General features: G+C 40.0%; 1 long non-coding RNA gene across 2 annotated transcripts in view; it reads right to left on the minus strand.

Annotated features, from left to right (window-relative positions):
* Nucleotides 1–517: 517 nt before the first annotated feature.
* LOC147460029 (uncharacterized) overlaps nucleotides 518–13,560 on the minus strand; it is a 70,316-nt gene continuing 57,273 nt past the window's right edge. For both annotated transcript variants that reach the window (XR_015187745.1, XR_015187744.1), the window contains one exon: nucleotides 518–780. This is a non-coding gene — a long non-coding RNA (uncharacterized LOC147460029). The remainder of the gene's footprint in view (nucleotides 781–13,560) is intronic.

Here is a 13,560-nt window from a genome sequence, read left to right on the forward strand (position 1 = left end):
TTAATTTTTTTGGATAGAGAGGATTGGCAACTGATGCTCCATGTACTGCTGCACCAGGAACCAACCCTCTCTACCCAAAGGAAGAGTCTAAAAGAAACCACACTCCGCCTACATTTTGATGTTGAAGAGTACATTCAGTACAAATGAGCAAAATTGTAAGCATAACAAAACCATACACATTACAAGCTTCCAAAAGCATAACCATAATGTTCGACTCCCAAACCATAAGCACAACGACATGAAGATTTTATAACCATAACCAAAACATGACTTGAAACCGTAACTATAACAATATGAAAAATTTCAAGCAAGAATCTTATAATGATTTTAAATTCGTAACCATAGCAACAAGAAGATTCTCAAATCATAAATGTTACATGATTAAAATAATGTTACCATATTCACATTATAATTGTAAAACCATAACCATGCCCTGATTTCTATACCATGACCATAACATGATTGTCAAACCATAACCATAACATGATTTCCATAACATAATTACAAAACCATAACCATAACGTGATTGCCATACCATAATCATAATCTTAAACGGAATGCAAAACCATAAACATAAAAATCAAACTGTATATGTATATAATGAATATGATCATCGGGATGACCATAACTACAAAAAATAATATATGAAGGATGTGACTATCATCGTGATACCTCCCAGTTGATAGCCTCCCTCTCCTCGTAGGGTTGGTTCAAAAAATCCACCCATAAGTCTATGCTTGTACCCATACTTCTCCTCTCGGTGTGTCAGAGGGTGCTTAACTGCAAAATAAACAATTAACCACAGGATAAGTATTCAGAAAGCATATACATATCCGGCAATCAAAAGTGTATATAAATTACTTAAAAAATCAATTCAAAGAGTGTTGTATCCCCTAGTCCCAAGATTTGATGCTCCAACAAACTCCAAACGTACTCTAGCTTCATCTCTCTGCTGTTGAAATCTCTACGGATTGTCTTGTGTCTCTCATGAAATCCCACCACTCCTTTGCGTCAAACCATGTCAGATTTGTACTCTAGCCTTGTATGTGTCTCTCGCCTTTGACTAACGGTGTGACATTGTGGAAATTTCTACGCTCGGCATGTATTCTTTGTGAATGGCCTCGAAGATCATATTCTTTCTCTCATCATCCTGATCATCCCAAATATCCATCACAGAGTGGCCAAACTAAACTATACAAAGCTGTTGAATCTTCTATCGCATGGCCTTTTCGACCCTATCCATGACAACAGCCCCGTCCTTGGTCTTGTACACCTTTCTAGGATCATGCTCATGTGATATGGAAGGTGTATGTGGTGTGAAAAATGGTGAACTATTTACTGAAGAGAGTGGTGAACGCTCTCTCAATGGTGTGGACACATTAGTAGAACTGCTACTACAACAACCACCACCTTTAGAATGAGGCTTATCTCGTCACGAAGAAGAACAAGTCGTTGGTGTAATTGGCATACTCGACTGAGCTGTACAGCTGTTCACTGTAGGGAAAACACTCATCCTAGACGTACGGCCAGTTGTACTGGGTCTAGAAGGACCATCTCCCCAAAGGTTCTCCACGTAAGCAACCTACTCCGATGTAAACTGTGATAAAAAAGAAACCATTTTCTCGTGTGACATGCCAGCCAGAGTGTTTTTGGAAAGGAGAGCATGCATGGTCATTCATTGGCCATGGCTACAAATACACCAATAACAGAGATATATTAATTAGTTTGTTCACATATGAATAAAAGAATAACTTAAGCAATGCAAATAACAAAAAAGAATTAGCCTGCAACACAGCTCATTATATCTATCTAATGTTGTAGAATAATTAAAAAAGTTTTACAAAGAGACCCTAGAAAAAATCAATAGTCAATCTCTCATCTTTTATGAGAGTTGATGCACAAAAGATATCTATCTCAATCTATACTTTTGCATCTTTGTCATCAAACTCCACTTCTACATTGCTCTCTGCATCTACTTGCAGATCTGAGAGCTCATCTTTCGGTTCAAGCAGCTGCTCACCACTGATCTCCAGCTCAAAATCCACAATTACATCATCCGTCGGCCGTGTACTTTGGTTATAAATATCTTCAACCTCAAACTTCAATCCTTCACACACTTTTTTGCTATGTGGAGAAACTTAAACAACAAAGAGGCAGTGCGATTTTCATCCCATAGTGGATCTATTGTGAACATAACTTGCTCACAATGCTACAAAAGTATGAATACATCCCTACCATATATCCACACCCGCCTAGAGTTCACTTGAATTAGTCCACTCTTATCTTTATGCACAGTTTCATTAGGCCCACTAATAATAACTTTGAATCACTTGATATCAAAGATAAAAATCTCAAATTTCCTAAAGCTAATCTTCAAGATGTCTTAGATGTAGCCAAAATATTCAATCTGGCTAGTCTTAATGTCTCATCCATGTCACTACTCTGACTTTCTTGGACAAAGATTGACCTAACCCCACTATCAAAGGTGACCTTTGTTTGTCTATCCGTTGTACCCTAAAGTGTCTTCCATGAGACCGCAAAGCTCCATATTTGTGATACTACAAGAACATAAATTAAAATCATTTAATATTACTAAATTAATGTGGTCATATGAACTTGAAAATGAAAGTTGCAACAATATTTACATGCTAGTCCACAACCCCTTAACATCTCCTCTTCTTCTTCTGTAATTTAAACTCTGTTCCTCTTTGCCTGCAAAATTGTTTGCATGTAGCCACCACCAACCATAGGAAAGTCTAGCGATTTTTGAAGATCATCTAGAAAAAAAATGTTTCTAGTGGTACAATTGCTCTTGAATTGAAAGCGAGATGTCATGTGCTATTTCTTTTCTTCTTCGTACCTCTCTAGACACTTTTGAACACCATATTAGAGACTTTGAGACTTTAGAGCCAATTTGGGAATTAGCAACATGTCTGAAAGATCTAACCATATGAACCAAAGCCTTTCATAAGGTACTACTTGAAAAGACCTTCGAAGCCATGCTCTCAAAACTTTGGTTAAGATTTGACCATGTGGTCCAATCTTAAGCTCTTGTTGAAAGTGGAAGTTGATAAATTTTGATAATCACTAATATGGTGTTTCTGTTGATCGCATGAAATTTCTTGTGATCACAATGCTTATTATAACATTCACATAATCACAATCAATCTGATCACACAAAATCCGATAAGTGGTGATCTAGAAACCCACTAAAACCCCATTGGGGTATGTTTTTTTCTTGACGGGGCCATTGGAAAACTATAAGAAAGCTAAACCGACTCATTAAGAAATTAAAAATTCTTAGTGGGTATACCAAATTGGACAATTTTTATAGTTTAACGGAAAGTCAAGTGAACATTTCACATGATCATGTATTTTGAAATGTGATCATTCACATGTTTGTGTTCATGTTGATGAAATCCATGTGTATGACTTCTGTGGCTCGTCCCTTATCACCTTGACATGCACCTCAGTAGTCCACATTCAGAGAATCTCTTTCTAGATTAAGAGAATCCAAAAACTCACTGATGAGAACAAGAGACTCCTGCACAAGCCATTCTTCATCCATGCTACCCTTGAGGCGAGCCCTTTGACAAACGAACCCTTTTAAAGTCTTCATGAATCTCTCCAGGAAGAACATCTACTTGCTATGGACTACCTTAGTAATTGTAACTTCATCAACCACATGCACAAGTAGATGCAGTTGGATGGTAAGAATGTTTGTTGGGAAGTACTTCTCCATCATACACACGGATTTGATAGAATTTAAGCAAGTTGCATCTATGATATCTTTTCTTATCTCTTTTGATGGGATCCAATACACTAACTCGCTGATTTTATCGATTGTACAGACAATATTTTATGAAAATTGGTAAGATAAACTGTAAAAAATTGTGCCAATCGTAGGTCTTAAGACCAATAAGATTTCCATCTCTAGTAAAAGACATTTTCAAACATCGCGTACACGCAGTAGGAGTCTTGACTAAAGATATGGTCTTCTTCAATTATTGCTCCTCTACACGATGTGAGCGGGATGAAAACACACAAGACGCCTCTATAATGACCCAACACATACTCTTGGAATGATACACACACACACACACACACACACTATGGGACACCACTCGGCTTACACAATCCACCTAGCCGAGACAGGGAACACACCGATGGAGTGAGAGGAGATAGACTATCTGTTTACCCACTCCACACAGAGAGACACACACACACACACCCAAAAAACTCAGCTCAAAAGAGGATAATTTATGATGTTTAGATACAATCAATCTTGGGCCAATACCAATAGGGAAAATAGCTCACACAATATGGGTAAAATATGCCAGATACAATCACAAATTAGAGCAGAAGCTTCGCTCATAGGAGAAACGTACACAGCCAAAATAGCAAAAAAACAGTGAGGAAGTTGGAAAAACGGACAGCGCCATCGTACCCGGAACGGCCGAAAACCCCAGTCTACAATGTCAAAGTGCTCAAATCCGACCTCGGATGAGCCGTTTACGGCCAAAACAGGCTCCAAAAACACACCTGCAGCTGTTCCTCCTCCCTTCTCCATGTTTTTTCTGGTCTTCTCTCTTTTATCTCAGTTTCCACACTTATATTTATTACTTGGGCACCCTTGGCCTTTTAGATGACCTCAAACGCACCCCGAACAGGCCAAAAACTGACCTCGCAGTGCATAGTTGTAACCCTGCTGCATCCATCCGCACACCTGGCACTCAACTTTTCCCAATAATTCATCCCACCACCACGTGAAGTGGCCCCAAAATATGGTCCTCATGATGACCTTTTTGCATAATTAGCAGAAAAGAACACCCACGTCGTGTCCGTACTTATCCACATGCAAGTATTGACCCCATTCGACCTCCTGACGCCACTAGATGCCATCTGACGACACCTGCTTACCTCATGTCGCCAACCAGCGGATAGCTTCCTTGAGAGGTTTTACACACTAGAAACTCCTCATTATTGTAGAAAAAACATACTGGTACTAGTGATAGTGAAAATCGATGCACTATGTACATGTGGGTCCCACGCAACCACCTGGCTCTGGAAAATAGGCAATCCTTTATTAGATGCACCATGCATGGGTATGTACATATGTGAAATCCCTTGCTCCAAAAAACTCCTGACATAATTTTCCCATCCCTTAGCCTGCTAGATCATTCATGATCAGCAGCACCAAAAAGAGATATGAGACTCGCTGCGTCACAGGTCTCCTCATCCCTCACCAGCATTACTTGCTCCACAGACATCTCATCTTGTTGCACCATCATCAATCTAGCATGATACAATTTAATACGCAATCCATTTACCCTTGACTTATGTAAAATCCCATCCAGGTTAGCCAACTGATATGTGCCATTCGAAAAACACTCCACTACCCTGAAAGGTCCTTCCCACTTAATTTGAAATTTCTTTTGGAAGGTGTTGTCCAGCTTAGTGTTGTACTGAAAAACCAAATCATGCTTCTTGATACCCTTACTTTTGACCTTTTCATTTATCTTTGCCAAAGCCTTATCTTGTATTTGCCCATAATGGTCCAATGCACTCATCCTATCCAGTTGAACCTCCTGTAACTATAAGAGTCTCTCTTTGAATGCACCACTAGGCGGCCCAAGAAACTTCTCTAACATCTTGACAGCAGGCAACTCTACTTCCACAAGCAATAGTGCTTCCTTTCCATACACCAAATGACATGGAGTAAACCCTGTATCTTTCTTCACTGACGTACAGTAAGCCCATAATGCACTAGCCAATTCCAAATCCCAATTCTTTCCTTGATGCTCTGTCACTTTTGAAAGGATTTGTACCAACTCACCATTGAATCTTTCATTTAAGCCATTACACTGCGGGTAATAAGGAGTGGTATGCTGGTGCCTAATCTTTATCTTTGTGCATAAGAAGTCTAGCAGTTTAGCTCTAAAGCTCGGCCCCTTATCTGAAAGTAGCTCAAGTGGCACCCCAAATTTGCAATATATTTCATCATACACAAATTTTTCCACATCCTTTGCAGTGATTTGTTTTACTGCTATAGACTCTACCCATCTAGAGAGATAGTCCACTGCAATCAAAATATAGCTTTTTCCCCTGCTTGTGATAGGTAACGGGCCTATTGCATCAATTTCCCACTTTTCAAACACATCAAAGGCCATAATGGTTTTTCGTAGCTCTGGCTACAACACTCTCTTCCCAAATGCTTGACACCTATTGCAAGACTTACACCAATGATGAACATCCTTGTGCATACTAGGCCAGACATACCCCTCTTACAGGATCTTATGCAAGGTGATCTTTAGAGCAAAATGTCCGCCACATGCACCTTCATGATTCTCTTCCAACACCTCCCACCAAGGTACACGTCTCAACACGAGATCAACCCCTCTCATGTATAAGACATCACCAATCAATTTGTACCTGTATTCTCTACGTTCAAAGCCATACTTCTTAGACTTCTTAATGTCCTTCGGAATGATTCCTATTAGTAAAAACTCCTCTTCTAGAGCCAAACTTTCCCGGCCTTGATAAAGAGGTAAATTGGTCCTCAACACAAATAGCTCCCCAATCATGCTTTGAGATGCTTCATGTGCCTCTCCATTTAGAGCACGTTCAATGTGTTTGATGCTCCATGCTTCAAACTTTTTTAACAGGCCTTTAATTCTGAAACACATTTCCTTCAATGAGGTGTTCTTGCTCTTCCACACACCAAACGCTTGCTTCACAACTAACAAGGCATCACCTTTTATGCTCAACCTTCTAACCCCATGCTTCAAACAAATGTGTAATCCGGCTTCCAAAGTAGCATATTCAGCCTCATTGTTACTATGAGCATCCAATTTGAACCCTCTCTTGCATACTAGCTTTCCCTCTGGATCATAAAATGTTATACCCCCTGGGTTCATTAAAGGAAGGTCCATCCTCGATAACATCTTGGCAGCAATGGTGGGCATCAAGTACGCAACTGTCACAAACATGTCAAATGCTCTATGTTGAGATGATGAATGACTCTCGATGCGTGAAGATTATAGATATGAGGGTGGCAACTGAGTATTCGTGAAGTAGCATCATGGCTCTTTCTGTAAGAGCCATCAAAGAACAAAACACGTGCATTGTTGATCTGTGGAACTTCTTCAACTACCTTTATCACCACCTCTTCCTTAACAAGAAGGGGATTCTCCTTGTAAGTCAACAAATTGGCTAGGGTAGACCTTGTACTGTCTTCCACTAGAAAAGAGAACTCGAACTCTTGCAGCTCAATTACCCATTTCTTGACCACATTTGACATGTTAGTGCCATTAATTAACTGTGGCAAAAATGCATAACTCGTTAAGAAAACAAAAGGTTGAGGTAGCAAGTAATGACGAAATCGTCGACAAGCAAATATTACACTGGCCATCACTAGCTCTACTTCCGAGAATTTTCTCTCTGCTACCAACTTCACTCGTCTTGCACAGTACACTAGCCTCATATAATGGCTACCCTTCCCCTTTTGCAATAGCATGGCTCCAATGGCATCATCCCCTACTGATGGATTTACATAAAATGATTTCTCCAAATCAGGAGCCTGCATGGCTGACAACCCCCCTAACACCTCTTTGACCTCTTGAAACACCTCTTCGCACTTGTCATCCCATTGCAATGGATCATGCTTTGCCACTTGTTGTAATGGATAAAGAAGCTGTGAAGACAATGGAATAAACCGCGCCATGTACTTTACTTTGTGTATAAAGGTTGCCAATTTCTTTGTACTCGTAGGTGATGGAAGAAGAATAATAGACTTAACCTTGTCTGGATCAGCCTCAATGACATTTTCTGACACCATGTGGCCCAATAACTTCACCCTTGGTTGTGCTAGATGATATTTCTTTGGATTTAGTTGTCCTCCACATTCATCATATCAAGCCAATACCCTCTGCAACTTCTCATGGTGTTCAGTCCTACTCTTGTAGACACAGAAGTCGTCCATAAAAGCTTTACACAATTGCCAATGAATGGTTCCAATACCCAATTTGCCCTCTCTTGATAGAAAGATGGTCCATTTGACAACCCAAATGGCAATACCGTGTAGCAATAGCAGCCCCATGGCGTAATGAAAGTTGTCTTTGTGTCGTCTTTAAGAGCAATCTTCAATTGAAAATAGCCTGAAAAACCATCACACACACTGTACCTCTCATAACCTGCCACCACTAAATCCAAGATTTGATCAATGAATGGAAGAGGATATGGGTTCTTCTTTTCATTTAAAGGCTTAAAATCGACACAAATCCTCCACTTTCCATCCTTCTTTGGACTGACTACTACTGGACTCACCTACTGGACTATGAACCCTGCCTTCACTAACTTGTCCACCTCTTCCCGCATGGATTCCATCTGCTCTTGACCCATCCTTCTTGGTCTTTGCCGCACTGGCTTAGCACCTTCTTTCAGATCTATATGCATCTCTTCTCCCTTGAACCCTCTGATCTGTTCATATGAAGTAATGAACAAATCAGAAAAACTAGCCAGCATGTGCAAATATATCTCCTTCTTCATAGTTGAGAGGTATCCACTGATCATTTGTGTCATCAATTCCTGTTTTTTCTGGCCTTCTCTCTGCTTTTTCAGTTGTCAAACTTAGCTTTATTATTTGGGCACCCTTGGCCTTTTAGATGACCTCAAACGGACCCCAAACATGCCAAAAACTGACCTCGCAGTGCATAGTTGTCACTCTGCTGCATCCATCCGCACACCTAGCACTCAACTTTTTCCAATAATGCATCCTGTCACCACGTGAAGTGGCCCCAAAATATGATCCTCATCATGAACTTTTTGCATAATTAACACAAAAGAACACCCACGTCGTGTCCGTACTTATCCACGTGCACGTATTGACCCCATTCGACCTCTTGATGCCACTAGATGCCATCTGACGCACCTGCATACCTTATGTCGCCGACCCATGGATAGCTTCCTCAAGAATTTTTACGCGCTATCAACTCCTCATTATTGTAGAGAAAACATACTAGTACTGGTGATAGTGAAAATCGATGCACTATGTACATGCTGTCCTACCTGTACACATATGGGCCACCTGGCTCTGGAAAATGGGCAATCCTTTAATAGATGCACCATGCATGGGTATGTACATATGTGCAATCCCTTGCTCCAAAAAACTCCTGACAACGACTCAAAACCCATGGACTTAAATGGTCTAGAAAAATTTCCATTGGGTTTAAGTTGAGGCCACATCTCCGGCATTTGACCAACAACCTCTAGGTCATCTCTTTGGGCCTTGCTCTGCCCTTTTCTAGTGATGGTCTTCCATAGGATCTCCCCCAAATTCTTAAAAATGTGCATGGAAAATAGAGAATCTCTTCATGTCGGGTGTCTTATGTTAAGTATAGAGCCTGATTTACCCCTTATAATTTCCTGGTGTTAAAAATGAATATTTGTTGTTATGAGAAGAAGCCATCGTGCATGAAGAAAAATCACTCGCCAAAAATCCAAATTTTCATGGACACTCTCTAGATTTGCTCGAGATTGGCTTTACCAAAATATTCTTTTTTTCCATGTTCATCATCCAAATATTGTATATTGATGACAAGTTGATTGCAAGTGCTAAGATGCAGGACATAAAAGACCTAAAAGAGTAGTGGTCTAAATCTTTTTCAATGAAAGATTTAGGTGTTGCAAAGAAGATACTTGGTATGAAGATATCAAGGGACAGGATGAAAAATACAATAAAGCTATCTCAAGAGGATTACGTCAAGAAGGTACTTGAAAGGTTTGCAATGCAAAATGCAAAAATGGTTCCTACACCTTTGGATGGTCACTTTAAACTAACCAAGGATATGTGTCCAAAGACACATATCTCCTCTTGTGTCCAAAGACACAAGAGGAGATAGCCTATATGTCTAAAGTTCCATATGTTGTAGTAGTAGGTTCTCTTATGTATGTTATGGTCTGGACAAGGCCAGACATTGCACATGCAGTGGGAGTTGTAAGTAGGTTCAATTTAAACTAACCAAGGATATGTGTCCAAAGACACGAGAGGAGATAGCCTATATGTCTAAAGTTCCATATGCTGTAGCAATAGGTTCTCTTATGTATGTTATGGTTTGGATAAGACCAGACATTGCACATGCTGTGGGAGTTGTAAGTAGGTTCATGGACAACCCAGGTAAAGAGCACTCGCAAGGTGTAAAGTGGATACTTAGGTATCTGAAAGGGATGACAACAAATGCTTTGTATTTTGGAAAAACTGATATTTTTCTGGAAGGGTATGATGATGCAGATATGGTAGGTGACAAAGATACTTGAAAGAGCACTACTGGCTATGTATTCACGGTTGGAGGCACAACAATAACCTAGGCTTCAAAGTTGCATAAAGTGGTCTCTTTGTCTACCATAGAAGCAAAGAATGTAGCAATGACAGAGGCAAGCAAAAAAATTTTGTGGCTTCAAGGATTCTTAGAAGACCTTGGATTGAAACAAGAAAATTGTGTCTTGTATAGTGATAGCCAAAGTGCTATTCATCTTGCAAATAAGTAAGCATTTCATTCAAGGAAAAATCACATTGAGGTGAGATATCACTTCATACGCGCTGGTTTGGAAGAGGGACAACTAAATCTACGAAAGATACATACAAGTGAAAATCCTGCAAACATGTTTAAAAAGGTGGTCAACAAGGAGAAGTTGAGCTTTTTCTCATCTTCAATCGGCATTCAAGGATAAGAAGCCAAGATGGAAAGCAGTCACATGTTTGGTGTGGATATCAGTCTCCAAGTGGGAGATTGTTGAGTATGGAGCCTAATTTACACCTTAGCATTTTTTGTATTAAAAACGCACATTTGCAAGGCTCCCATTGTGGGGACAAGATATCCCGTGTGAATAAAAATTACTCACCAAAATATTCCATTTTGCCTGAATATTATGGCTGGGAGGCGACAGAAAAGTGATCAACAAACAACCGATCGGTTGGCCGTTGGCCGGTGGGTGGTGGTTAGAAGTCAATGGCTTATGGGCGGTGATTGAATTTAATGTCCGGTGGCCGATTTCAAGATGGAAATGTCTTCTCAAGGACGGCCACACATGGACGCATTGGAGAGTCCAAGTCAGACTTGTCAACACAAGGGATGCTACACACGATTGCCTCTCATGAGAGAGGGTAGCACTTTTGGCCTATAAAGGAGGCCTCTTCTACACACAAAAACGGATTGTGAAGAATTGTGGTGCATTGTGAAGTTGATGTGACGTGGTGAGCATGAAGCAAGGCGGGAGCTCCAAAAGGGTATAATCTCTCTATAATCTACTTCTTGTTTTGAAGTACTAAAGCCATTGAGTGGATGCTTTCCCCTGGACATAGCCCACATTATCTCTCTCCATTAAGTAAACTACTTAATTATCCACTTAGCTACGTCCTATTTCCTAACAAATGATATTAGAGCAGGGTTTTCTCATAGCTAAAGTATCTCAAGGAAAGTATTCCTGGAATTGAGTGGAAGCAATGGCGGAGGAAGGGAAGCTCAATGGCAAGAACTACCAACACTGAAAGATGCAGATTAGAGACTATCTCTACCAGAAGGACCTTGATTTGTCACTAGGCGATCTTGCAAAGAAGCCCACAAGGATGGTAGATGAAGCATGGATTGCCCTTGATCAAAAGGCACTGAAAACAATTTGGTTAATCTTGGGGTCAACGGTGGCCTTCAAAGTTTTGGAGATGAAGACCACAAAGAACTTGATGAAGTCACTTTACGGTCTTTACGAGAAACCATCTGCATTCAATAAGGTATTTCTCATGAGGAGCTTGTTTAATCTAAAGATGGTAAAGAATGGTTCAGTTGTAGAATACCTAAATCACTTTAATACCAACATAAGTCAGCTTCAATCGATGAAAATCAATTTCGATGATGAAGTGCGATCTCTCCTTATACTCTCATCTCTACGGGGTAGTTAGGACAGCCCTGGGATGGATATAAGTATCTCTATTTTTGGAACAAATACTCTTAGGTTTGATGATGTTGTGAGTGTTCTCCTAAGCGAGGAAATGTGAAGGAGAGGCACAAGTGAATCATCGAGTTATGTAGTGTTAGTTGAAACAAGAGGAAGGCCGAAGGATAGGTTCAAAAACCAAAAGGGTCGTGATCGCTCAAGGTAGAGCAAGTCATGCACAAAGTCAGTTTTTGAATGTTGGAACTACAGCAAGAAGAGCAATGTCAAGAAGGATTGCTAGTCCAAGAAGAAGAAGGAGTTAGAGTCTCAAGACAACAAGCCAACATCAGAGGTCAATGTGGCTGGTATAGTGGAGTAATATACTCTAATTATCTCATTAGAAAAAGCGTTTGATTCCTAGATAGTATATTCTAGAGCTTGATTCCATGCGGCACCACACAAGCAACAGTTCCAAGATTACACCAAAGGTAATTTTGGATATGTATACTTGGGAGATGATGAAGCTTGAGTTATTATCGACAAATGTATAGTTTGTTACAAAACTCATAACGGAAATGAATGGAAGCTTAAAGATGTTAGACATGTTCCTTCTCTTCGTAAGAATTTGATCTCTACAGGAAAATTGGACGATGAAGGTCACAACATTGCATTCAGAAACAAACAGTGGAAGATCTCAAAGGGATCCTTGGTGGTTTCCAAAGGAGAAAAGGTTGGTACACTCTACTTGTGTCAGCTGATAATCTTAAACTTGTGCAACAATATAGAAGTCGACAGTGCAGTGTGGCACTTCAGGCTTGGGTATATGAGTGCCAAAGGAATGAAAATACTTCAAACAAAGAAGGCTCTACCAGGTTTGAAACAAGTGGATTTAGTGTCCTGTGACAATTGTGTTTATGGTAAACAAAAGAGGCTAAAATTTCAATTATCAGGAAATGAAAGAAAAAAAAATGTGAGCTGGCTCATTCTGATGTTTGGGGTCCTACAAGTACACCATCCCTTGGTGGCTCATTGTACTATGTAACATTTATAGACGATGTAACTAGGAAAACATGGGTTTATGTGATAAAGAATAAATTTAATGTATTTTCCATATTTCAAAGGGGGAAAGCCTTTGTGGAAATGAAGCAGTACCAAAGTTAAATGCCTCAGATCCGACAGTGGAGGCGAGTATTGCAGCCAAGCTTTTGAAATCTTCTGTACTAGCAATGGCATTCGGAGGCAATGGCATAGAATTTCCAAAAGGATGAAAATAATCAATCATGGAGCAAGCATGAAGCATGTGGCTACATGAAGGCTTACCACTTGAGCTTTGGGAAGAAGTAGTAAGTATGTTTGTGCACTTAATCAACCGGTCACCCTCAACGGCATTGGATGGGGGAGTTCCAGAGGATGCATGGACAAGTAAACCGGTGAATTATTCATTTCTCAAAGTGTTTGAGTGTGAGGCTTCCATGCACATAGTTAGAAGCCTAAGGTCAAAGTTAGATGCAAAGTCCAAAAAGTGTTTCTTAATTGGCTATGGAGAAGGTGACTTTGGGTATCGCCTATGGAATCCTGAAGATGGTAAAATCTTTAGAAGTATGGATGTAATTTTCAATGAACAAAATATGT

Source organism: Adiantum capillus-veneris, chromosome 4, assembly GCF_014529385.1.
Source record: "Adiantum capillus-veneris isolate H3 chromosome 4, ASM1452938v2, whole genome shotgun sequence".
NCBI classification, from domain to species: domain Eukaryota; kingdom Viridiplantae; phylum Streptophyta; class Polypodiopsida; order Polypodiales; family Pteridaceae; genus Adiantum; species Adiantum capillus-veneris.